The following is a 24,567-nucleotide window of genomic DNA, read 5'->3' as shown; positions in this document are numbered from 1 at the left end:
TGTGTACCCAACATGTGGGGCCCTCCTTGATGTATGCGTTGCATCCAAACTGTCCATCCAATTGACAAGCTCGTCTTAGGCCTAAGACTAAAAATGAGGCAGATTTATCAGGTGGACCACACCATAGAAAATAGTGGAGAGATGAACGCCTACCATTAAAGTCCTTTTTGGACCATAGCAGTCTTGGATCAAATTGATATTTGTTTTTTCTCCCAACCAGGTCTTTGTGACCTTATTAACAGATTAGATGGAAAATAAATGTTATGGTGGGCCCCACCTTGCTAGAAACAGATTGGCTGGAGTACCTCATCAACTATATTGCTGACTATATTGACATCAGTAGGGTTGTAGGCCCTGTCATGAGGTAGCGTGACATCCCAACCGCCTGTACAATTGTTGGACAGTGGGACCCACTCTACACGTGTGGAACCTCCACCGTCCAGCTGAGATGTGGACATCCCACCATGATGTATGTAAAGTATATCTAGACCGTCCATCCAATTTTCCATATCATTGTAGGCCATGGGCCTGGAAATGAGACAGATCTAAATCTCAGTTGATCCACACTATAGGAAGCAGTGGGGCTGGCATCCCTAATTGTAATCTTTTGGGCCCACTGTGATGTTTGAGAAAGCCCAACTATGAGGCGATGAGGCCCACTGTGAGGCCCACCAGGTATTTATGATTTCATCCATGACGTCTAAATCATGGGACCAACCATGATGTAAGTGTTTCATCCACGCCATCCATTGCATGGATGGTGGGCCCCACATTGATGTATTTGAGACTAACATGATGCGGCCTGATTTGATGTATTTGAGGCCCACATGATGCGGCCTGATTTATTGTATTATAGACCCACATGATGCGGCCCGATAGGATGTATTTGAGGCCCATTTGGTGCGGCCCATTGTGATGTGTATTAGGCCCATGTCATGTGGCCCATTATGATGTGTATTAGGCCCATGTCATGTAGCCCGTTGTGATGTATATTAGGCCCATGCCATGTAACCCATAGTGAAGTATATTAGGCCCAAGTCATGCGGCCCATTGTGATATATAATAGGCCCATGAGATGGGGCCCATTGTGATGTATTTGAGGCCCATTTGTAGGGCCCACCTATTGTGTATTTGAAGCCCATGGATGTGGCCCATTGTGATGTATTTTTGGCCCATATGATGTGGCTCATTGTGATATATTTCAGACCCATATGTAAGGCCTGATGTGATGTATGTGTGGCCCATGTAATGCGGTCCACTTGATGTATATACGGCCCAATGTGATGTATATGACGCCCATTGGTGCGGCCCATTGATGCGGCCCACTTGTTATATATGAGGCCCATTGGTGCGTCACATACGATGTGGCCCATTATGATATATATATATATATATATATATATATATATATATATATGAGGTCCATGTGATGCGTCCTATTGCGATGTATTTGTGGCCCATCTAGCAAGGCCCACCTGTGATGTATATTTGAGGCCCATTACAATGTATATTAGGCCTTTGTGTGAGGCCATGGGCCCACTATATATATTTGGCTAATGAACGTCACTCCTTGGGAGCAATGATGGTTAAATGTCCACATTGATGGGCAATGATGGTTAAATGTCCACATTGTGACCTTCCCTTAGGCCCTTTGTTAGGCCAATTATCGAGGCCGATTCCGATTGTTTAGGCCGATTCCGATTGTCGATGCCGATTTCAATTGTAGAGGCTAATTATATAGGCCAATTATTGATGTCAATTATCGGTGTCGGTTGTCGATATCGATTATGAGTATGTGAGCATAGCATCATGATACACTCCCATACACATCATCTGCATGTTTGTTTTGAGATGTGGTTGGCCATTGCATATGTCATAGGGCAGGTTATTTATGGGACTCCCTGATTAGCGGAATTGCCCCACATGAGCGCACAGTACGTGCAGGTTTGATGCATGATTGGATGGTATGGCTCATGCTTCTTGCATATTGTGACATGATCATTTAGTGCCCTATCAACATCAGGGCTGCAGCCTCCACAGGTATATCGTGGATGGTCAGATGGGATATCGAAAATGTTTGGTTTGAGCATATGGGCACTTTAGATGTCTGTGGGTTAAAGTCTTTAAACTCCCGTGGCCAGGGGATGCTCCGACGTCTAGACCAAGTGGATATACATGAGCGCCCGAGTACTAAATACCATAGGCCGCGTCTCCCTCTGTGTCGTGGTCGGTTGGAAGGGGGCGTGGCCTTATCCGCCTGAGTGAGGGGGTTATAAGCTAGGCTGAGTTTGACCAGCTCACAAATGGGTTCACTATCGACGAGCCAGGTAGGCATTAGTATATTGCTAGAAGGCGGGTAGTGAGGTCTTTTCCACCTCTAGGCTACGTGGCCGGTAGGGACGGCAACCAACTTGGACTTTACTAGACCCCGGTGATGATCCAAGAGATGTACGATGTTGATATGTGGACTTATTGAGTGGGAGTTGTATACTCAGCATCTTACTCGTTCATTCATTCATTCACTATCCACTCGGGCTGGTGGTGCACAACTAATTTGATATGTGTACCTTCACAATGGCCAGGATTTCAGTTAGACACGTGACTAACCTGAGATCAGGAGTCTACCACATTGAGCCTGGCTATCCAAATTTAGGTATGGGATTGGTTTAGATAGAAGTCCCTTGTGATGGACCTCATAGCCTATGATACTACGTACTATCATCCCGACTTCACACTCCAGCTTGGTCATTCCATTCATACCGCATATTGTATTACATTCATGGCATATGGCATTTTAGGTTGCTATGTTTATACATTTATATGGCTTAGATACTGTTGACGATATTCGTGGACTCATCCAGATTTGTATATTGCATTTCATCCTCGGCATCTGATATTTGACTCTCTATGATTCCACATTTGTAAAGTTAATCTGCATTGGATATTCTGATATTGTATGATTTATGGACTTGTCAGTATTTTCGCTTACTCTGATATCGTATGATTCATGTTCTTGCCAGTATTTCTAATGTTGTATGATTTATGACATTGTATTGCATACTGGGCACTTATCTTGCACACACACTTACACCACCCTCTAAGCTTTTTATAAGCTTATGCATGATAGATGCATGCAGGTGGCATTAGGTCACAGCAACATTGAGCTTGGAGCATGCAGCGGACTTCTGGAGCTTGATTATCGATATATATATATATTTCCCTTTCAGCATTGTATTCAAAAGTTTATATTAGTGGATATGTGCTGATGATGATGTTGCCTTTGTGATTTGGGTAAACTTGTGGTTATGCTTCTTATGAGACAAATGTACGTTGAAAAATCCACCCCGTAGGATCCCAGGATCAGAATTTGGCGTATGGGCTCTGGGAGCTGAGAATGGGGTACTACGGAGGCTGTCGGCACTAGATTTGGCGATTGAGATTCTTGTGAGTCCGATTTTTGGGTTTGGGGCGTGACAGTGGTCCACTTGCTAGGCACATCTGTCTTATTTTTAGTCTTAAGCCTTAAAACGAGCTTGCAAGTGGGTGGACAGTTTGGATATAACACACCTCAGATCAGACCCACAGAGCTTGCTGACGTTAGTACAACAACTAATTAGGTGGTCCCCACCGTTCAGATGGACGGTGGGATAAAATGGTAGGTCCTAGATGAACGGTTGGGATATAACACATCCCTCAAGCTCAGACACAAGAGCTTGCTGACATTGGGGGGGAGTTGTAAGGCCCGTAACCTAGTTCGTACCATTCCTTAGGATCACGAGGTCCTCCTGGTCGAATTCCAATAACCCACGACTTGTAATCGGCATTTGCGCATGACTCTAAGTGGCATCTTATATATCTATGTCGACTCGACTCGAAACTTGTACCTTAGCGACGGCGTCGTCGCTACAGTTCTAACACCGCGTCTCGCACGCCGATGCGATCCCCAGGCTAAGAGTTGTGAGCCCGCATTTATTTTAAGGAAAACTCCACGCGTCGCGAATCCCAAGAGATTCTTTGCAATCCATCATATCAATCAATCAATCACAAGTCAAGTACACAACCCATCTCTCTATTACACAAGCCTTACCCAAAGTCAACTCTCTCTCTCTCCAACCATTCCTCTCTCATCTAAAATTCAACCAAGCCCATACCCTTCATGTCATTTTTTTACAACATCCATTCCTTCCATCCTTTTCATCCCATCACCTTCTCCCTCCATCTCATTCCATCCCAAGCTTCCATGAGAGAAAAATTCTAAGGAGAGAAGAACTCAAGAGAAGGCCCACCTCCGTACCACCCAATCTCATCATCCAACCCTCTAAAATCAATCCCAATCATTGAATCTCATCCCTTGGAGCTCTAGAACTCATTGGTGGAAGAAGAAGTCTAAGATCTAAGGTGGGTGTTTGTAAGATTAGATTACGATTTTTATGATGGACCAAGTGGGGCCTACCGATTGATGGTATGGATCCTATTTAGGACCCATCTTGATGTATGTATTATAATCCTAAGAGGGCCCCATAGTGGCGAGGTCCCTCCACTACGTCATCTCTCTCTCTCTCTCTCTCTCTCTCTCTCTCTCTTCTTCTCTCCCTTTTTGTGATGGAGTGTGGCCCACCTGATCCAGCCACCCATAGGCCAACCTTGCTGACATCTAGCCAGTCCTGGATGAAGTAAAAACACAAATATCAACTTCTATTCAGCTGGTGGGCCACCACGTGGACCCACCAGATATAAGTGTTTTATCCAGGATGTCTAGTCCCTGGACGTAGGACGTGGACCCCACCTAATGTATGTGTGGTATGCTCACCGTCCAGATCTTGGACGGTGGGACCCACCAAATGTATGTATTTTATATCCTCACACATGTGGGATGTGGATTGGCTGGTATACCTCACACCAGCAGTATAACTGTTGTATTGACGTTACAAGTTCTGTGGGTTTCATCCCCACCGTGCGTCCATCTGGACGTGACCCACTAGAGGTATGGATTTCATCCATGCCATTTGTCCATTTGTGTTAAATCCAGACCGTCCATCTATGGATGAGCAGCACACTGGCTGCTGCCCATTGACGTCAGCAAGTTCTGTGTCTCCATTATGAAGTATATGTTATTCCCACTATCCGTCCATTTCTTTTAAGATGTGTGGGGCCCACCCCACATGTGTAGTACATGTGGGGGTGGGGCCCACCTTAATATATATATTTTGTATCCACACCGTCTATCCTTGGATGGTTTGTTGTGGGACGCACCATGATATGTGTTATATCCTGACCGTCCATCTGTGCGGACCACATGATGCATGTATTTCAAATCCACACCATCCATTCTAGCTGGACGTGGACCCCATTCATGCATATGTTTCATCCAAACCATCCATTTGCTGGGTCATAGCAGCTATATAGCTGCTGTAGTGATGTCAGCAAGTGTGGCCTGATCACGAGTTATGTGTTAGATCCAACCGTCCATTTATTGGATGAGCTCATTTTAAGGCTTAAGACTAAAAATAAGACAGATAAGCCTATTAGGTGGACCACATCGCAAAAATCAGTGGAGGATTGAATGTCCACCATTGAAACCGTTGGGGTCACAGAAGTTCTATATTAATATGAAATTTGTTTTTTCCCTCTTAATTCTGGCCTTTGTGACCTTATGAACAAATTGGATGGAAAATAACCATTATGGTGGCCCTGTGATTTGTTTAACAGTGAAAATTATTATATCCACTATTATTTGTGGTATGGTCCAGATGATCTTTCGATAAGATTCATTTTTTGGAGGTAATGCTCGAAATGATCTCTAAAAATAGATAAATGGTGTAGATAGTCCAACTCGGACGAGGGGTCCCACTTGATGTATATAAGGCCCATTATGATGTGTATGTGGCCCATGAGTGAGGCCCAATGTGATGTACACTGACCCATATGATGAGGCCCAATATGATGTATATGAGGCCCATATGATGAGGCCCGATGTGATTTATATTGGCCCATATGATGAGGCTTATATGATGAGGCCCAATGTGATGTATATTGGCCCATATGATGAGGCCTGATATGATGTATACAAGGCCCATACGATGAAGCCCATTAAAAAGTATATTAGGCCCTTTTGTGAGGCCATGGGCCCCACTATATTTTAGGCTTTATGTGGGCCACTCCTTGGAAGCAATGTTGGTTAAATGTCCACATTGATGGGCAATGATGGTTAAATGTCCACATTGTGACCTTCCTTTAGGCCCTTTGTTAGGCTGATTATCGATACCGATTAGGAGTACGTGATAGTATAGTATCGTGACACATGCCCATACGCATCATCTGCATGCTTGATATGAGATGTGGTTGACCATTACATATGCCATTTGGCAAGTTGTTATGGGGCTCCCTAATAGGCAGAGTTGTCACACATGAGCGCACGATATGCGTAGGATTAATATATGACTGGATTGTATGACTTACACATCTTGCATTGTGTATTGTGATTACTGTACGCCCTAGCAACATCAGGGTCGTAGCCTTTACAGGCATATCGTGGATGGCAGGATTGAAAACTAAAAATACTATTATTAGCATTGGGGCACCATAGATGTCCCTGGGTGAAAATTCCTAAACCCGATGGTACCAAAGGATGACTCCAACATCGAGACAGAGTGAATACATGAGCTTATGAGGGCCTAATACTAGGAGGCTGCATCTCCCACTGTGTCGTGGTCGGTTGGAAGGGAGTGTGGCCTTACCCGCCTGAGGGTAGGGGGCAATTTCTCGGCTGAGTATGACTATCTTGTAAATGGGTCCGCTATCAACGTGCCAGATAGGTATTGGCAGGCTATTAGCCAGGTGAATGGTGAGGTTTCTTACGCTCACTTGGACTGCGCATCTGGGAAAGAGGCAGTGCCATTTGGAGTGTACTAAACCCCGGTGATTATCCAAAGTGGGAACTATACTAATATTTGATGCTCTAGTGATGAGCTGCCTTGATATGTGGATTTTGCCACACCCCGAATTTTGAGAGTTGAGTGAAGGCTCGACTCCCGAGATCCGTTGCATCACTTATGCAATATAGATAATGATGATTAAATGTTGTCCGTATTAGTGCATTAAACATGAATGAGATTACACTAAATCAACATATCATACTTCAGAGACAATTAGATTACAAAGCAGAAGACTAATAAATATATAAAGCACATAAGTGGTTGTAAGTCCCCAGAGTATGAACATGTCACCGGGCTAAATATTTACATGTATAGTTTTAAAATTTACAAAATGATAAAATGTGATGATCGTCTAATCTGTATCCCTGTAATCAACTCCCGAGATCCGTCGCATCACTTATGCAACATAGATAATGATGATTAAATGTTGTTCGTATTAGTGCATTAAACATGAATGGGATTACACTAAATCATCATATCATACTCCAGAGACAATTAGATTATGCAAGAGGAAGACTGTGATAAATATATAAAGCACATAAGTGGCTGTAAGTCCCCAGAGTATGAACATGTCACCGGGCTAAATAATTACATGTATAGTTTCAAAATTTGTAAAATGATAAAATGCAATGGTCGTCTAATCCATATCCTTGTAATCCTGGCGACGCAACTCCAGGTCTATATAGACTCGCTAGAGAGTTGCATGTAGGAGAACTCCTCCTTTTCATAAAAGTCAGGCTCCATCTTGTAAGCCTCACCATCACCTACAGCTATAGCAGACTCTGTTTGGTGTTTTAAAACACCGTCTTAGAGTGGGAGTGAGTGATCAACTCGGTGGAGCTATAAGGCAAAGGTTAACATGTTATCAATTCAGTTAAATAGTAATGATAAGGCAATACAACAATCATATCCTAAGTACCCTTATTAATGCAAGAATGGTATGCGATAATGATGCATGCCCTCGCCTGCACTCTCTCAGCAACATTATCTCACGATCGTGCACGCATCACTCCTGACATGTACGCTTCCTTGCCAAAGCACATGCAATGCGATGCATGGTTGTGTTAACCAATATTTAATTAGGCTTATTTATACAGCAGATTCAGGAAGCTAAGGTACCTCCCTTTATACCATTTACCCAAACAATAATCCATCTGGGGTCGTCAATCGTAGTTAATCACATACGATAAGCAAGTTATAGGGCAACATCACCCCTGATTGAAAAACAGTGGATAAGCAAGTTTAGGTCGTTACGGAGAGGATCATCACTTAACGTAGGCCTAGTTTATACTTGGAGTCACTATGGAAAAGCTCGTTACGTTGGCGTAGGCCGATAACTCGAATATAGTGTCCCATACCACCATATTCGGCTCACGACTTTGGCTTGTTCAATGGACACTACGGGGAGGCTCGTCACCCCAGCGTAAGCCGACAGCTTGACCACAGTGTCCCATACCACCATGCACATCTCATGAGTCTTAGCGGGATCGTGGTACCAAGGTTAAGAAGGCTTTTCACTAGTAAGTGGTACCTTAGATTCAGGCAGTAGCGTCCATACATGGTGAACATACATTAGGCCAATCGGGTTACTTGACAAGCTCGACTAGTATGAGCGCACGTTGAATTAATTGACATGGAGTGCATATGCACTTCTCGTGGCCTAACCATTGTTGATAATCATCGTACGATTTAGATTCATCAAACATATCCGTTGTAGCGAAACTAGTTTGGCCACTGATCGTAAACCATTACCGATTGCCTGGACTATATATTAGTCCCAATCATACTTAAATACAATAGGCATTTATATGTGATAATCAAAACAACACGTGACAACCAATTCAAATATAAACCTCATTTGAACATTTTAACAAACGCATAGTACACAATTATCATATAAAGGCATTTCATCCATAAATCACGTAGTAACGAGATAGGTTACATGAAGGAAACTGTAACTATAGATACGGTAATTGAGAATCCTATCTCAACGCCCTTATTAAATACATTTCAACAAGCAACTTCTAATTCAGACATTTTATCAAACACTTAGACTGCACATATCAACATACATATAATAAATTAATTATAATATACATTATAGCAAACCCCTTCACAAAAGAGTTGTCACACATACAACAATCATGTATTCTCAATCAATAATCATGGCAAGCACAAATCATAATTCCATATTCATTCAAACATTTCAACAAACACATGGAATGCATTATATTCAACATAGTTCATATATATATGTAATACAGGGAAATCATCGCATCTAAGTACATGTGACAGCAATCAGGTTAGTCATAAATCATTAACTGACATTGAAATCCTTGAAAACGAAAACCTAAACATTTATAGTCTGCACCTTTCTTCGGTTTACTCGTGATGAACTCGGTTCGTACACTACATCTCCGTTTACAGCAAAATGGCTACCTAAATCATGGAATAGGTTAGTTATTTCACCGATTTCTCCATTTGGATTCCTAAAATAGATTAGGGTTAGGATTTCTTACCCAAAAATGGATTTGAATTCGATAGTGTAGCGACATGAGAGAGATGATTCGGCACGTGGAGTGGTGGGAGTGAATCCCAGCAACAAACCACAGGTCTCTCACACTTCTCCTCACTCTTTTCTCCTCTTTCCTCTCTTCTCCCTCCTAGGGTTAGGAAAATTCGTATGGAATGAGAGAGGGGTGGGTTAAGGGTCTTATATAGGCTCATACCTTGTTCATATGGCGCAGGGCCATGGTATACTTAGGTTATAGCCAAAAAGCATCTGTTTCGGGCCAACAGAGCTCATCTGGAGGTCCATTACCTACATACGGTTCGAAAAAAGTTCCCTGACAATGGATCTTTATTAGGTTAAGATTTCAGTTTGATCAGATTTGTGGATCGACCGTGGAGGACCAGTTTCAGTTCAACGTCCATCGTCACTCAATCAGGGCCACAAGTATACTGACATGTGTAGGGAAATTTTCCTGATCCAAGAGTGTAGTTGGGTTAGAATTTGACAGTTTGAAACCTTAAATTTGGCCTATAAGTAAACGGCCCAAATCACTTAAGTTTGAGTTCATTTTCTAAAGATATTCACATTTCTTACACTCTTCGCTATGAGCTCAAGTTGTACGTTTCTAGATACTATTTGGACTCAATTCCTGCAAGGTTGTCAAGCCCAGTAAGGTGGTCATAACCTTATAGTTTCGCAGTCATCGGACTTTCGACGCGTGGTCCAGGTCCGATACGGAGTTTCAATGTGCTCCCGAGAGCAACTGGGTTTTGAGATTTTTCCTAAGTTTCTAAGTAATGTTGAATTGGCGACTCTATTGGTTTTGGGTCTTGCAGTTCGTATAGAAAGTGGTTCAAGCTAATCTAGTAATTAATTCAATTTAATAATTAATTAATTTTCTTCTAATTTCTACATAATTTGAGCCTTAATGATTTCTGCCTGAGGTGGTACTCGGGTCTTTGTACGAATTTTTCCATGACGTTATAATCTACCCCCTTAAAGAAAAATTTTATCCTCGAAATTAATACCTTTTCGTACTCCTCGAGAATCTGAGGGTAGTTCTTACGGACCTTGCTTTTGTTTCCCAAGTAGCCTCTTCCTCATGTGATGTGTCCACAGTACCTTCACCAGTGGAATCACTTTACTGTGCAGCATCTGTTCCTTCATGTTTAGAATACGCGTTGGTCATAGTACATAAGTAGCATCTTCCCTCAACTGTCCTTGCTCTCATTTGATAATGTGGGAAGGATCAAGAACGTATTTCTTCAGCATCGATATGTGAAATACGTTGTACATGCCTGTGAGTGTGTGGGTAAAGTAAGGCAGTACGCTACTTCACCCACTCGGTCTAGAATCTAGAACGGACCAATAAATCATAGCATAAGTTTCTCCTTCTTGCCAAATCGAAGGACTCGCTTCATTGGGAAAACTTTCAAGAATAGATAGTCCCCAACCTCAAACTCTAGCGATTGCCGCCTCGTATCAGCGTAACTCTTCTGTCTTCTCTGTGCTAAAAGAAGTCAACGCCTGATAATATCAATATTCTTTGAGGTTGCCTTAACTAAATCTAGGCCAATCAAACTCTTCTCACCAACTTTTGCCTGATAATGCAGTGCTCGACATGGATGCCCATACAATGCTTCATAGGGAGCCATGCCAATGCTCACTTAAAAGCTGTTGTTATAAGAGAACTCTACATAAGAAGGACAATAATCCCAACTGTCCTTGAAGTCAAGCACACATGCTGGCAACATGTCTTCTAACACCTGATTTACCTGTTCCGTCTGTGGGTGGAACGTGGTACTGAACTTCAGTTTCACACTCATTGCTTCTTAGATACAAGTCCAAAAGATAGATGTGAATCGCGCGTCTCGATCTGACACAATCTACATATGCACTCCATGCAGACGTACTATCTCCTTGATGTGCAGCCTGACCAAATCGTCTGCTGAGTTTGAGACTCTAATCAGGAGGAAATTAGCCGATTTCATCAACTGGTCTTCAATCATCCAAATGGAGTCATGTCCATTTCTCGTCTTTGAAAACCCTGAAATGAAATCTATAGAGATGAAATCTCATTTTCATTCAGCTATAGGTATGGGATGAAGTAAACCAGGAGGTCGGCGATGTTCGGCCTTGACCTGCTGGCACGTGAGGCAATGGGACACAAAGTCCGCTATGTAGGCCTTCATGTTGTCCCACCAGTATGAACGTTTCATATCCCAATACATCTTTGTACTACTAGGATGTATCGCCATCTTCGAATTGTGAGCAGCTTCGAGAACTTTCCTTCTCAAGTCATGAAGGTTTGGGATGCATAGGCGGCCACAATAACGTAAACCCCCATCTGAACCAACTCTCCATTCAGACTCTTTATTATCAGTTGCTTACTCTCTCATTTTCATCAACCACGCATCTTCTCTCTGTGCCACAATAATTCGGTCATCAATAAGTGACTGTACACGAATATGTGCGACGCTCTCAAATGGCTCCTCTACCATAAGCTTATGCTCAAAATCTCGTACAAATTCGACCATGTTCCATTCCTCTATAATCAGTAGAGTTGTAAATGCTATTGTCTTCTTACGGCTCAACGCATCTGCCACAAGGTTGGCCTTGCTAGGATGGTAGGAGACCTCAAACTTGAAGTCTTTTAAGGTTTCCATCCATCGTCATTGCCTCATATTTAGGTTCCTCTGCGTGAATATGTACCTGAGGCTCTTGTGATTATAAAAGAGCTCGAACTCCTCTCCATAGAGGTAATGTCTCCAGAGATTTAATGCAAAGATAACGGTCACTAACTCCAGGTCATGCGTAGGGTAGTTTTAATCGTGCTTCCTCAATTATCGCGAGGTATAAGCAATCACTCTATCCTTCTGCATCAGAACACAACCCAAACCAACGCGAAACGCGTTGGTATATATTGTCTATTTGACCCCCTTGCTCTGACAATACTAGCACGAGTGCGGATGTCAACTTATCCTTCAATTCCTGAAAGGCTGCTTCGGCCTTCTCATTTCAACAAACTTAATATCCTTCCGAGTGAGCTGAGACAACGGCTTGACTATCTTGGAAAAGTCCCTAATGAATCGATGATAGTAACCTGCCAGGGCAAGGAAACTCCTCACTTCATTAATCAAACCGGGCTGCTCCCAGTCCAGAATTGCGGTCACCTTAGCAAGGTCCACAGCTATTCCTTCCTTAGACACCACATGTCCCAGGAACTTGACTTCTTCTCTCTACAAGTCGCACTTCTTGTACTGGGCAAACAACTGGTTCTTCCTGAGCGTATCTAAGACTGCTCGCAGGTGCTCCTCGTGATCCTTCTGACTCTTGGAGTATATCAAGATGTCATCTATGAATCGATGACAAATCGGTACAGATAAGGACGAAACACCTAGTTCATAAGGTCCATGAACACGGCAGGTGTGTTTGTGAGTCTAAATGACATCACAAGGAACTCGTAGTGCCCAAAGCTAGTTCTAAATGCTGTCTTCTGTACATCTTCATCCCTAACGCGTAACTGGTGATACCCTGACTGTAAGTCGATCTTTAAAAAATATTGTGCCCCCTTCAACTGATCGAACAGATCATCTATCCTGGGTAAAGGATACTTGTTCTTCACTGTCACTTGGTTCAACTTGTGATAATCAGTACACAATCACAGTGATTCATCCTTCTTCTTCACGAACAACATGGGTGCTCCTTAAGGAGATACACTCGGTCGTATGAAGCTTGCATCCAACAAATCATCGATCTATCTCTTCAGTTCCTCCATCGCACACGGAGGCATGCGATACGTTGGTAGAGATATAGGCATCACACTTGGCGCTAAGTCGATGGTAAAATCTATCTCGTGCTGAGGAGGTAGTCCAGGTATTGTCCTGAACACATCCATGAAATTTCAGACTACAGGAATGCTCTCAAGTGTTGGACCATCCATATGCTCTAGCAAGGAGCATAACAACTAACATGGTAGTACCAACTGACCTGAACTGGGAAAGTAAAGGTCATGCCCTCAGGTGCATGGGCTGTCACCACTCTACTATCATAATCAATCTCTGCCTTCATCTCGGTGAGCCAATCCATCAAGAATGATGTCATAATGACATAATGGGGCGACCATCAGGTCAACGAGCCCTATTCTGCTCCCTAAGTCTATCGAACAACCTCTACAAGTCTTGGTGGAGTCTGAGAAGGTCCCTGTGGCGGTAAGGAGTCTCACCCCAACCATAGGAGTAGTTTCCAACACTAGTTGCTTGACTGTTGCACATGATATGATCGAGATAGTGGACCCGGTCTCTACCAACAGAAACACAGGTGTACCATGGATGTGTGCCGTGACTTCGAGTGGCCTTAGGTGGCATTCCCTATATACAACATAGGGTACAACATGTGTGAGATTTTGCATAAGAACTCACACTCATCCAAACATCATTTACATTCCAAATCAAAAGAAGCTTCGTGCATTTCATTTAACCAAAATCGTCACAATACTTGAGATGTAGTCTTACATGGATCATGACAGAAGATGCATGTGAGCTAATCTAAATAAACTTTTAAACACTAAAACATACCAACCACTCTACCATACTACTAAGCCTATCAAGGCTATAACATAGAAAACAAGAAAATAAAGAAAACCTAAAGATGACTACGACATATGACTAGTCGTCCGAGTCTGGTGATGGAGGAGGAGCACCCTTATCTTGCATATAGCACATGAGATCCTTCAAGGTGCAAGACACCTTCTTAAATTTTTATTTCATGAAGGCCCTATTCTCTTCAAGTTCAGCCTAGGTCTCTCTGACCTCCTATCGCAGGGTGACTTGGCCTCCTCAATCTGAGCCAAGCGGGCTTCTAAAGCAGCCCGATCATGGTGGCGCTCATGCGTAGCAGGAGGAGAGTCTCCATCAGAGTCTTTGGCCTCCTCTTCTTCCTCTTCCTGCTCTCCCTCTTCCTCACTTCCTTCCTCTATTTCATTTTTGTCCTCGTCTTCATCACTTTCTTCCTCTTCACTTCCCGTCTCATCCCCACTCTCATCGAGTCAGGCTTGATGTTGTTAAGGCCCAATACCCATGTTGTTAAGCATAGTGTCATTAATGAAATGGATTGACACAAGATTATCTGTCCTAAGTTTGTAGCCGAATTCATGAGCAAGCTTGCATATAAGTCAGTTGAATGAGAGTGAAATGTTTGTCTTATGAGAGCGTGTGGTTTGAACTATCTGTAGTAGTACGTACATAGGCAGGCACAACTTATCTCCTTGCCCAGCTCTGTATAGAAAGTCTACCATCAAACGCGTGCATTTGCTGCGATTGCTTCACCTAGGATACACATTGCACGTGAATATGTAGTGGAGTAGGTAGAAGTCATGAGTCATCTTGGTCACTGGCAGCAATTGCCTCAATTCCATTGGATCAGTTGGCCACAAATAAATCGCATACGACGATCTCCTTCACGCATACTCCTGAGATTTCTCTCGCTAGCATGTACCTCTCCACGTGGAATCCCCATGATTTGGGCTATCAAGTCTACATTGACAATGACTTCCTGCCTTCCCACGGGGATAGAGAATTGTAGAGGCTCTACCAGTGGATCTCGTATGGGGGCATAAAAGGCTCGGACAGTGCTCTCATTCGCATGTGACTTGCCCTCAAATATGGGACCCCACCCAGCATCCAACAGGAGGTCCATTGCTGGATAAAGCCCAAATAGTTTTTCATTCACGTGTGCTTCAAAGATAACTCTACGGCCTTAAAACCTACCATGTCCCATGTCTGCCGGTAGAGCTCTTTCGAGAGGAATTTAGGGATCGAGATCCCACTTTATCCTTAGCTCCTGATCGATGCTAGTGCTAGGCTTAGCGCCTTTCTGCTTCCTTAGACGGGTAGGGCGGCTAGGCCCGGCTTCATTCGTAGGCGCCTTCTTCTTTCCCATGAGGGAAAGAAATGTTGAAAGGGAGAAAATCGTGACAACTAACTCGAAAAGAGCCATGGAATTAAGAGAGCTTGCAAGATGAGATGGGTTGGAGGATTTTGAGATGTAGGAGACACAAAGGTGGGTTTGTGTACTCAAATGGGAGGAAATAAGGGAGATAGGAGATGGGTTTTTGATGAAAACAGTGGAGGTGGGTATGCGATGAAGAAGAAGAAGAAGATATGAGAATGAAGGGGGATTGGAGGTGAAAAAATGGGTTTTTGGAGGGGTTGGAAGGGTATAGAAACTAGGTGGAGGAGAAATGAGCAAAAAATAAAAAAAATAAGGGTCCACATGATTTTCGTGGGCCTCACACGGATGCACATGGTCGGCCCGCCGGACCCGTTGGACCTGGACCGCGAGGCCTTGCGGTAGGCGCAATGCCATCACGGTCCCCTGGACCTATGGGTGATGGCTCACCATCGGGGCAATGGCATCCCCCTCCTGTGGTACCGAAAATGCATGGGGGCCACTTTGGTCCCCCCGATTTGCGCCGTTTGGGCCCTTGAGTCCGTTTGAGATGATTTCGGAGTCCATCTCGCACATATTCACACGTTTCGGTCATTTGAGTGTGGAATACACTGAATTATAATCTAAACCCGTCAATTAATGGTCTAGAAAGGAATTGAGATTATCTCACATGAACACGGATGTATATGGGTCATATTTTAATGGTCAGTTTCGCCCGTCGGCGAAACTTGGAATTCTACGTTCATTTCTATGTTTTTATCACCCTCTCCTAGGTCAAAGTACGTCAGTATGCATCATGTTACCATAACACAGGTCCATTCTAATCCAAATCATTCTCTGATGCTAACTTGTCATGCCTTAAATTTCGAGGGTCGAGTGAAGGCTCAACTCCCGAGATCCATTGCATCACTTATGCAACATAGATAATGATGAATAAACATTGACCATATTAGTGCATTAAATATGAATGGGATTACACTAAATCAGCATATCATACTCCAGAGATAATTAGATTACACAAGCGAAAGACTATGATAAATATATAAAGCACATAAGTGGTTGTAAGTCCCCAGAGTATGAACATGTCACCGGGCTAAATAATTACATGTATAGTTTCAAAATTTACAAAATAATAAAATGTAATGGTCATCTAATTCGTATCCCTGTAATCCCAGCGATGCAACTCCAGGTCTACATAGACCCGTTAGAGAGTTGCATGTAGGAGAACTCCTCCTCATCGTCATAAAAGTCAGGCTTCATCTCCTAAGCCTCGCCATCACCTGCAGCTGCAGCAGAGTCTGGTTTGTGTTTTAAAACACCGTCCCAGAGTGGGAGTGAGTGATCAACTCAGTGGAGCTATAAGGCAAAGGTTAACATGTTATCAATTCAGTCAAGTAATAATGATAAGGCAATAGAGCAATCATATCCTAAGTACTCTTGTTAATGCAAGAATGGTATGTGATAATGCTGCATGCCCTTGCCTGCACTCCCTTAGCAACATCATCTCACAATCATGCATGCACCACTCTGGACACGTGCGCTTCCTCGCCAAAGTACATACAATGCGGGGCATGGTCGTGTTAGCCAATATTTAATTAGGTTTATTCATACAGCAGATTCGGGAAGTTAATGTACCTCCCTTTATATCATTTACCCAAACAATGATTCATCTAGGGTCGTCAATCCTAGTTAATCACAGCGACATCAACCCTGATTGAAAAGCAATGGATAGGCAATTTCAGGTCGCTAAGGAGAGGCTCGTCACCTCAGCATAGGCCTAGTTTATACTCAGGGTCACTACGGAAAGGCTCGTCACCTTAGTGTGGGCCGACAGCTCAAATATAGTATCACATACCACCGTATTCAACTCATGAGTTTGGGTTACTCAATGGACACTATTGGGATGCTCGTCACCCCAGTGTAGGCTGGTTGCTCGACCACGGTGTCTCATACCACCATGCCTGGCTCATGAGTCTTAGCGGATCGTGGTACTAAAGTTAAACGGGCTTTTCACTGGTAATTGATACCTTAGATTTAAGTAGTAGTGCCCATACATGGTGAACATAGATTAGGCCAATCGGGTTACTGGACAAGCTCGACTAGTACGAGCGCATGTTGAATTAATCAACATGGAGTGTATACGCACTCCTCGTGGCCTAACCACTGTCGATTATCACCGTACAATTTGGATTCATTGAACGTATCCGTTGTGGTGAAACTAGTTCAGCCACTGATCATAAACTGTTACTGATTGCCTGGACTACGTATTAGTCCCAATCATACTCAAATACAATAGGCATTCATATGTGATAGTCAAAACAGCATGTGACAACCAATTCACATATAAATCTCATTTGAGCATTTTAACAAACGCATAGTGCACATGTTATCATACCTAGGTATTTCATCCATAATCACATAGTAGCGAGATAGGTTACATGAAGGAAATAATAACTATAGATACGGTAATTGAGAATCCTAACTCGCATCTAGGTACATGTTACAACAATCAAGTCAGTCATAAATCATTAACTGACATTGAAAGCCTTGAAAACTATAACCTACACATTTAGAGTCCGCACCTTTCGTCAGTTTACTCGTTACGGAATCGGTTCGTACACTACGTCTCCGTTCACAGCAAAATGGCTACCTAAATCATGAAATAGGTTCGCTATTTCACCGATTCCTCCATGTAGATTTCAAAAATAGATTAGGGTTAGGATTTCTTACCCAAAAATGGTTTGGATTCGACAGTGTAGCGACACGGGAAAGATGATTCGGCACGTGGAGTGGTGGGAGTGAATCCCAGCGACAAACCATAGGTCTCTCACACTTTTCCTCACTCTTTTCTCCTCTTTCCTCTCTTCTCTCTCCTAGGGTTAGGAAAATTCATATGGAATGAGAGAGAGGTGGGTTAAGGGTTTTATATAGGCCCAAAACTGGTTCGAATGGCCCTAGGGTCATGATATACTTAGATTATAGCCAAAAAGCTTCTATTTCGGGCCAACGGAGCTCATCTGAAGGTCCATTACCTACATACGGTTCAGAGAAAGTTCCCTGATAATGGATCTATGTTAGGTTAAGATTTCAGTTCGATCAAATTTGTGAATCGACCGTGGAGGACCAGTTTCAGTTCAATGGTCATCGTCACTCGATCAGGGCCACAAGTACACTAACATGTGTACGAAAATTTCCTTGATCCAAAGGTGTAGTTGGGTCAGAATATGACAATCTGACACCTTATATTTAGCCTGCAAGTGAACGGCCCAAATTACTTAAGTTTGAGTTCATTTTCTAAAGATATTCGCGTTTCTCACACTCTTTGCTACAGGCTCAAGTTGTGTGTTTCTGGATATTATTTAGACTCGATTCCCACGATGGTTGTCAAGCCCAGTAAGATGGTCATAACCTTATAGTTTTGTGATCATCAGACTTTTGACGTGCGGTTTAGGTCTGATACGGAGTTTCAACGTGCTCCCAAGAGCAACTGAGTTTTGACATTTCTCCTAGGTTTGTAGGTAATGTTGAGTTGGCGATTCTATTAGTTTTAGGTCTTGAAGTTCATATAGAAAATGGTTCAAGCTAATCTACTAATTAATTCAGTTTAGTACTTAATTAATTTTCGTCTAATTTCTACATAATTTGATCCTTAGCGATTTCTGCCTGAGGTGGTGCTCGGGTCTTTGTAGGGATTTTTTTGAGACATTACAAATTCAGATGTGGATTGGTATGCTTGAGTTGCATCTCGTGTCGCATAGCCTTGGTATGGCTGACACCATTCACACCTTGCATCGCATGGCCTTGATGTGGCCGATAGTATTCTTGCCTTACATCACATGGCCTTGATGTGGCTGATAGCATTCATGTCTTGCATCACATAGCCTTGGTACGGCTAATAGCATTCATGGACTTACCAGTATATTCCGCATTACTCTAATATTGCATTCTGAGCATGCTTATATTGTGCACACACTCTCACCACCCTCTAAGCTTTTTATAAGCTTATGCACGATTGATGTGTGCAGGTGACACCGGGTCGCAGTCGTAACTTAGTAGGAGTAGGAGTGTGCAGTCAATCATCAGGAGTTTTCATTACTATTATCATTGTATTTCACTTTATGCGCATTGTACCTTAAAGCTTTTGATCATAGTAGATGTTGTGGTGGTGTCTTGGTTATTGTTCATGGGTTATGCTTATGGTTATGCTTGTTACGAAATAAATTCACGTCAAAAATTCTCCTTGTATGATCCAAAGATCGAAACCTGGTATATGGGTGCCAGGAGCCGAGAATGGGATACTATGGAGGCTGTTGGCACCGGATTCAGCGATCAAAAATTTTGTAAGCCCTATTTTTGAGTTTGGGGCGTGACAGGGGTCCCACTGTCCAGGCAATGGATGGTGTTGATGAAACAGATGGACGACATGGTATGAAATACATACATCATCTGGGACCCACCAAACTTGTTAACGTCAATACAGCAGCTACCCAACTATTGGCCCAGCGTCCAGCAGATGGATGACTCAGATAAAACACATATCTCATTGTAGGGCCCACAACTTTCTGATGTCCAAAACAGGTTGTGAGACCCGTATCCTATCCCGTACCATTCCATATGCCTCTGTGGTCCTCCTGGTCAAATTCTGGGGACCTGCAATCTGTTATCAGCATTTGCGCGTGATCTTGAGTCATGTCCCGTATATCAGAGTCAGCCCGACTCGAAACTTATACCCTTATGACTGCACCGCCGCCGCAGATGCCATGTATTACACACCGGGGTGATACCCGGGCCAAGAGATGTGGGCCCGCGTTTATTTCGAAGAAACGCTGCACGTTGCGAATTCTGAGAGAATCTTTACAACATGTCCATCAATCAATCAATCAATTACACACCCAATCTCAAGTACATCACCCATACCCCATGCCACCTCACCCCCCTCACAAGTTAACTCTCTCTCTCCCCACCCATACCTCCTTTACACAAATCTCAACCCAACCCATGCTTTCCCATTCCCATCCCTTACAACAACCATTCCATCCATCCCTTTTCTCCATCATTCCTATCTCTCTCATTTTTCTCCCAAGCTCCATGAGAGCAATCCAATGCCTAACTCCATGAGAGAAAGCTTGGTGGCCCACCTTCCTACCTCCCATCCCCACCATTCAAAGTCCATCTTGACCGTTGAATCGCACCCCTTAGAGCTCTAGATGGCATTAGTGGAAGAAGGAAGAGGATATCAAAGGTGTGTGTTTTCTAGTGTTAATTTGTGTAGCTTTGATGATTTAAGGACCCACATATGGTGGGACCCATCTTGATGTACGGTTTGTATCAAAGAGGGACCCGTAGTGGCAAGGTCCCTCCGCTACTCTGATCTCTCTCTCCTTCTCTTTCATTTTTCCTAGGTGATGATGATGAGTAGCCCACTTATGACATATGTTTTATATCCATACCGTCTGTTTTGGGAAGTATGGACCCACCTTGATGAATGTATTAGATCCACACGGTCCATAAGTGGGCCACATGAACGTGGGACGATCTCAATGTAGGTGGCTTGTGAGTCACAAGCACATGGGACACATCATGATATACGATTTTCATCCGTCCTGGCCAAACAACGTTTGATGGCCTGGACATTATACCCTGTAATAATATATGTATATATTATATATATCATATATATTATTTAATAATATATTATTATATTATATGGGTCCCACGTGGGACCCATCGTGATGTATGCCTCCATCCACACCGTCCACTGTGTGGGACAGTGTGACCCACTGTGATACGTGTCTCACTGGATGGTGGACACCACCATGATGTACAGGTCTATGCACCGTCTAGGTAGTGTACGGTGGCAACCACCATGATGTATCTATATCCACACCGTCCAACATTTCTGAATGGTGGAGCTGGGTCGTACGTGTGGTATCCACACCATCTAGGCCCTGGACGGTGGCACCCACTTGATACAGTGCTGCACCAACATGTGGACCCCACCTACACATATGTATTACATCTACACTATCCATCTTTCTTTCCAGATCATTTTATGGCCAGCGGCTGTGGGGTCCACATACTATGTACATGATATCCAGACCATCCGTCCTGCCTGGACGCTGAATGCAAAACACAAATACTAGCTTTATTTATTTGGTGGCCACACGCGTGGACTCACCTGATGAATGGGTTTCATCCAGCTGTCCAGCTAGGATGGTGGACCCACCGTGATATATTATTTTCATCCACACCATCTAGATCATTTAGACGGTGCTAGACCCATTTGGACAGTGCAGGGCGCTCTACCATGATGTACATACCTTGTATCTAGGCCGTCCATTTGCTGGAGGGCAAGCAGCTTCGGCTGCTGCAGATGACGCTAGCAAGCTCTGTTGGGTTTGATCATGAGGCGTGTGTTATATCCAAAACATCCATTTATTTTTCCTGATCACGGGCCCACCCTGATTTATATGTGATTTTTATACATCGTCCATGGTGTATGGGTTTTATTCTGACCATCCATCTGTTTGGACCCCACAATGTGGTATGTATTTCATCCACACTGTCTAGACAGTGCTGGACGGTGTTGAAATCGTTTTGGGCCCTGCCTTTATGTATGTATTTTGATCCACACCATCCAATGTTTGGACGGTGTTGGACAATGTTTGGGTAGTGCTATGGGCCCCACAATGTTGTATGTATTTCATCCACACCATCCAATAGCTTGGGACAACACTGGACAATGTTTGCGCAGTGCTGATTTTCACGGGCAATGTTTGGGCTCGATGTGATGAATTTAAGGCCCATTTGTTGCGTATATGGGGCCCACTTGCTATGTATATTACGCCCATGTGATGGGGCTCATCCATTGTGTATTAAGGCCCATGGGTTGTAGCCCATTGTGATGTATATGAGGCCCATTGTGGTATGTATTAGGCCCATATCATGCGGCCCATTGTGGTATGCATTAGGCCCATGTCGCGTGTCTCATTTGATGCATATGAGGTCCATATGCAGGGCCCACCTATGATGTATATAGGCCCATGTGTAGGGCCCACCTATTGTGTATTTGAAGCCCATGGGTTGTGGCCCATTGTGATGTATTTGAGGCCCATGGGTAAGGCCTGATGTGGTGTATTTATGGCCTATATGATGAGGCCCATTGAGATGTATTTTCAACCCATGTATCACGACATATTTGATGTATACGAGGCCCATTGGTGCGGCCCAATGATACGGCCCACTTAATGTATATGAGGCCCATTGGTGCGGCCCATGGTGATTGTATAAGGCCCTTGTATGAGGCCATGGGCTCACGATACGTTTGAATCTATGTGGACCACTCCTTAGGAGCAACGTTGGTTGAATGTCCATATTGATGGGCAATGATGGTTGGAAGTCCTCACTGTCACCTTCGCTTAGGCCGATTGTTGAGGCCGATTCCAATTGTCGAAGCTGATTCTGATTATCGATACTGATTCTAATTGTCGAGGCTGATTCTGATTATCGATTCCATTTGTAGAGGCCGATTTCGATTGTCGAGGCCGATTTTGATTGTTAAGGCCAATTTTGATTTCGATTGTTGAGGCTGATTTCGATTGTTGAGGCTAATTTCGATTGTTGTGGCCGACTGTAGAGGCCAATTCTGATTGTTGAGGCTAATTGTCGAGGCCAATTGTTGAGGCCGATTATGATTCCGATTGTCGAGGTCGACTGTAGAGGCCGATTCTGATTATCGATACAAATTTCGATTGTCGAGGTAGATTGTTGAGGGCGATTTTGATCCAATTATCGAGGCTGATTTTGATTGTCGAGGTCGGATATCGAGGTCGATTGTCGAGGTTAATGTGATGTATATGCAACCTGTATTTGAGGCCCATTGTGATGTGTACACAGCCAGTATTTGAGGCCCATTGTGATGTATACTTGGCTTGTGTTTGTGGCCTAATGTGATATATATGACGCCTATGTGATGAGGCCTATTGTGATGCATTTGAGGGCCAGGCGATGGGGCCCATTGTGATGTATAATAGACCCATGTGAAAGGCCCATCGTGATGTGTATTAAGCTCTTGAGTGAGGCCCATGGTATTGTATATTTGGCCCTTGTGTGTGGCCATGGGATCTACTAAATATTAGGCTCTATGTGTGTCATTTCTTGAGGGCAATGTTGGTTAATTGTCCACATTGTCGAGGTCAATTGTCGATGCCGGTTATTGATATTGATTATAAGTGTGATAGCATAGCTTCATGATACATGCCCATACGCATCATCTACAAGTTTGTTATGAGATATGGTTGACCATTGCATATGTCATTGGGCAGGTTGTTATGAGACTCCCTGATAGGGGGAGGTTATCTCATATGAGCGCATGGTATGTGAAGGATTGATGCATGACTAGATTGTATGACTCATACATCTTGCATTGTGTGTTGCGATTACCTTACGCCCTAGCGACATCAGAGTCGTAGCCTCCACAGGCATATCGTGGATGGCCAGATGGGATACTAAAAATCTGTTATTAGCATCGGGCTATCATAGATGGCCCTGGGTAAAAATTTCTAAACCCTCTTAGTACCAGAGGATGCCCCAATGTCGAGACCGAGTGGATATATATGAGCGCATGAGAGCCGTATTCCAATAGGCCACGTTTCCCACTGTGTCGTGATTGGTTAGGAGGGGGGTGTCCTTACCCGCCTGAGGGAGTAGGCATAGCTAGGCTGAGTTTGACTAGCTCATGAATGGGTTCGCTATCGATGTGTTGGGTAGATACTGGCTGACTGCTGGTTAGGCGGATAGTGAGGTCTCTTCCACTTACACAGTTGTCCGCTTGATGGGGCGACAAGCTGGTGTAGAGTGTACTAGACCCCCGTGATGATCCTGGAAATGAACAGTACTAATATGTGGACTTATTGAGCAGGAGTTGCATACTCATTCATTCACTATTCACTCGGGCTGGTGGTGTGCAACTTTTATTTCGTGTACCTTCACAATGGCCAGGATTTTGGTTGGGGCGCACGACTAACCTGAGATCAGGAGTTTACCATATTGAGTCTGACTATCCAAATTAGGTATGAAACTGGTTTAGATAGAAGTCCCTTGTGATGGATGTCATAGCCTGCGATACTACGTACTATCATCCTGACTTCACACTCCAACATAATCATTCCA

This window comes from Magnolia sinica, chromosome 3 (genome assembly GCF_029962835.1).
Source record: "Magnolia sinica isolate HGM2019 chromosome 3, MsV1, whole genome shotgun sequence".
NCBI lineage: Eukaryota > Viridiplantae > Streptophyta > Magnoliopsida > Magnoliales > Magnoliaceae > Magnolia > Magnolia sinica.
Note: the sequence above shows the minus strand (reverse complement) of the source record.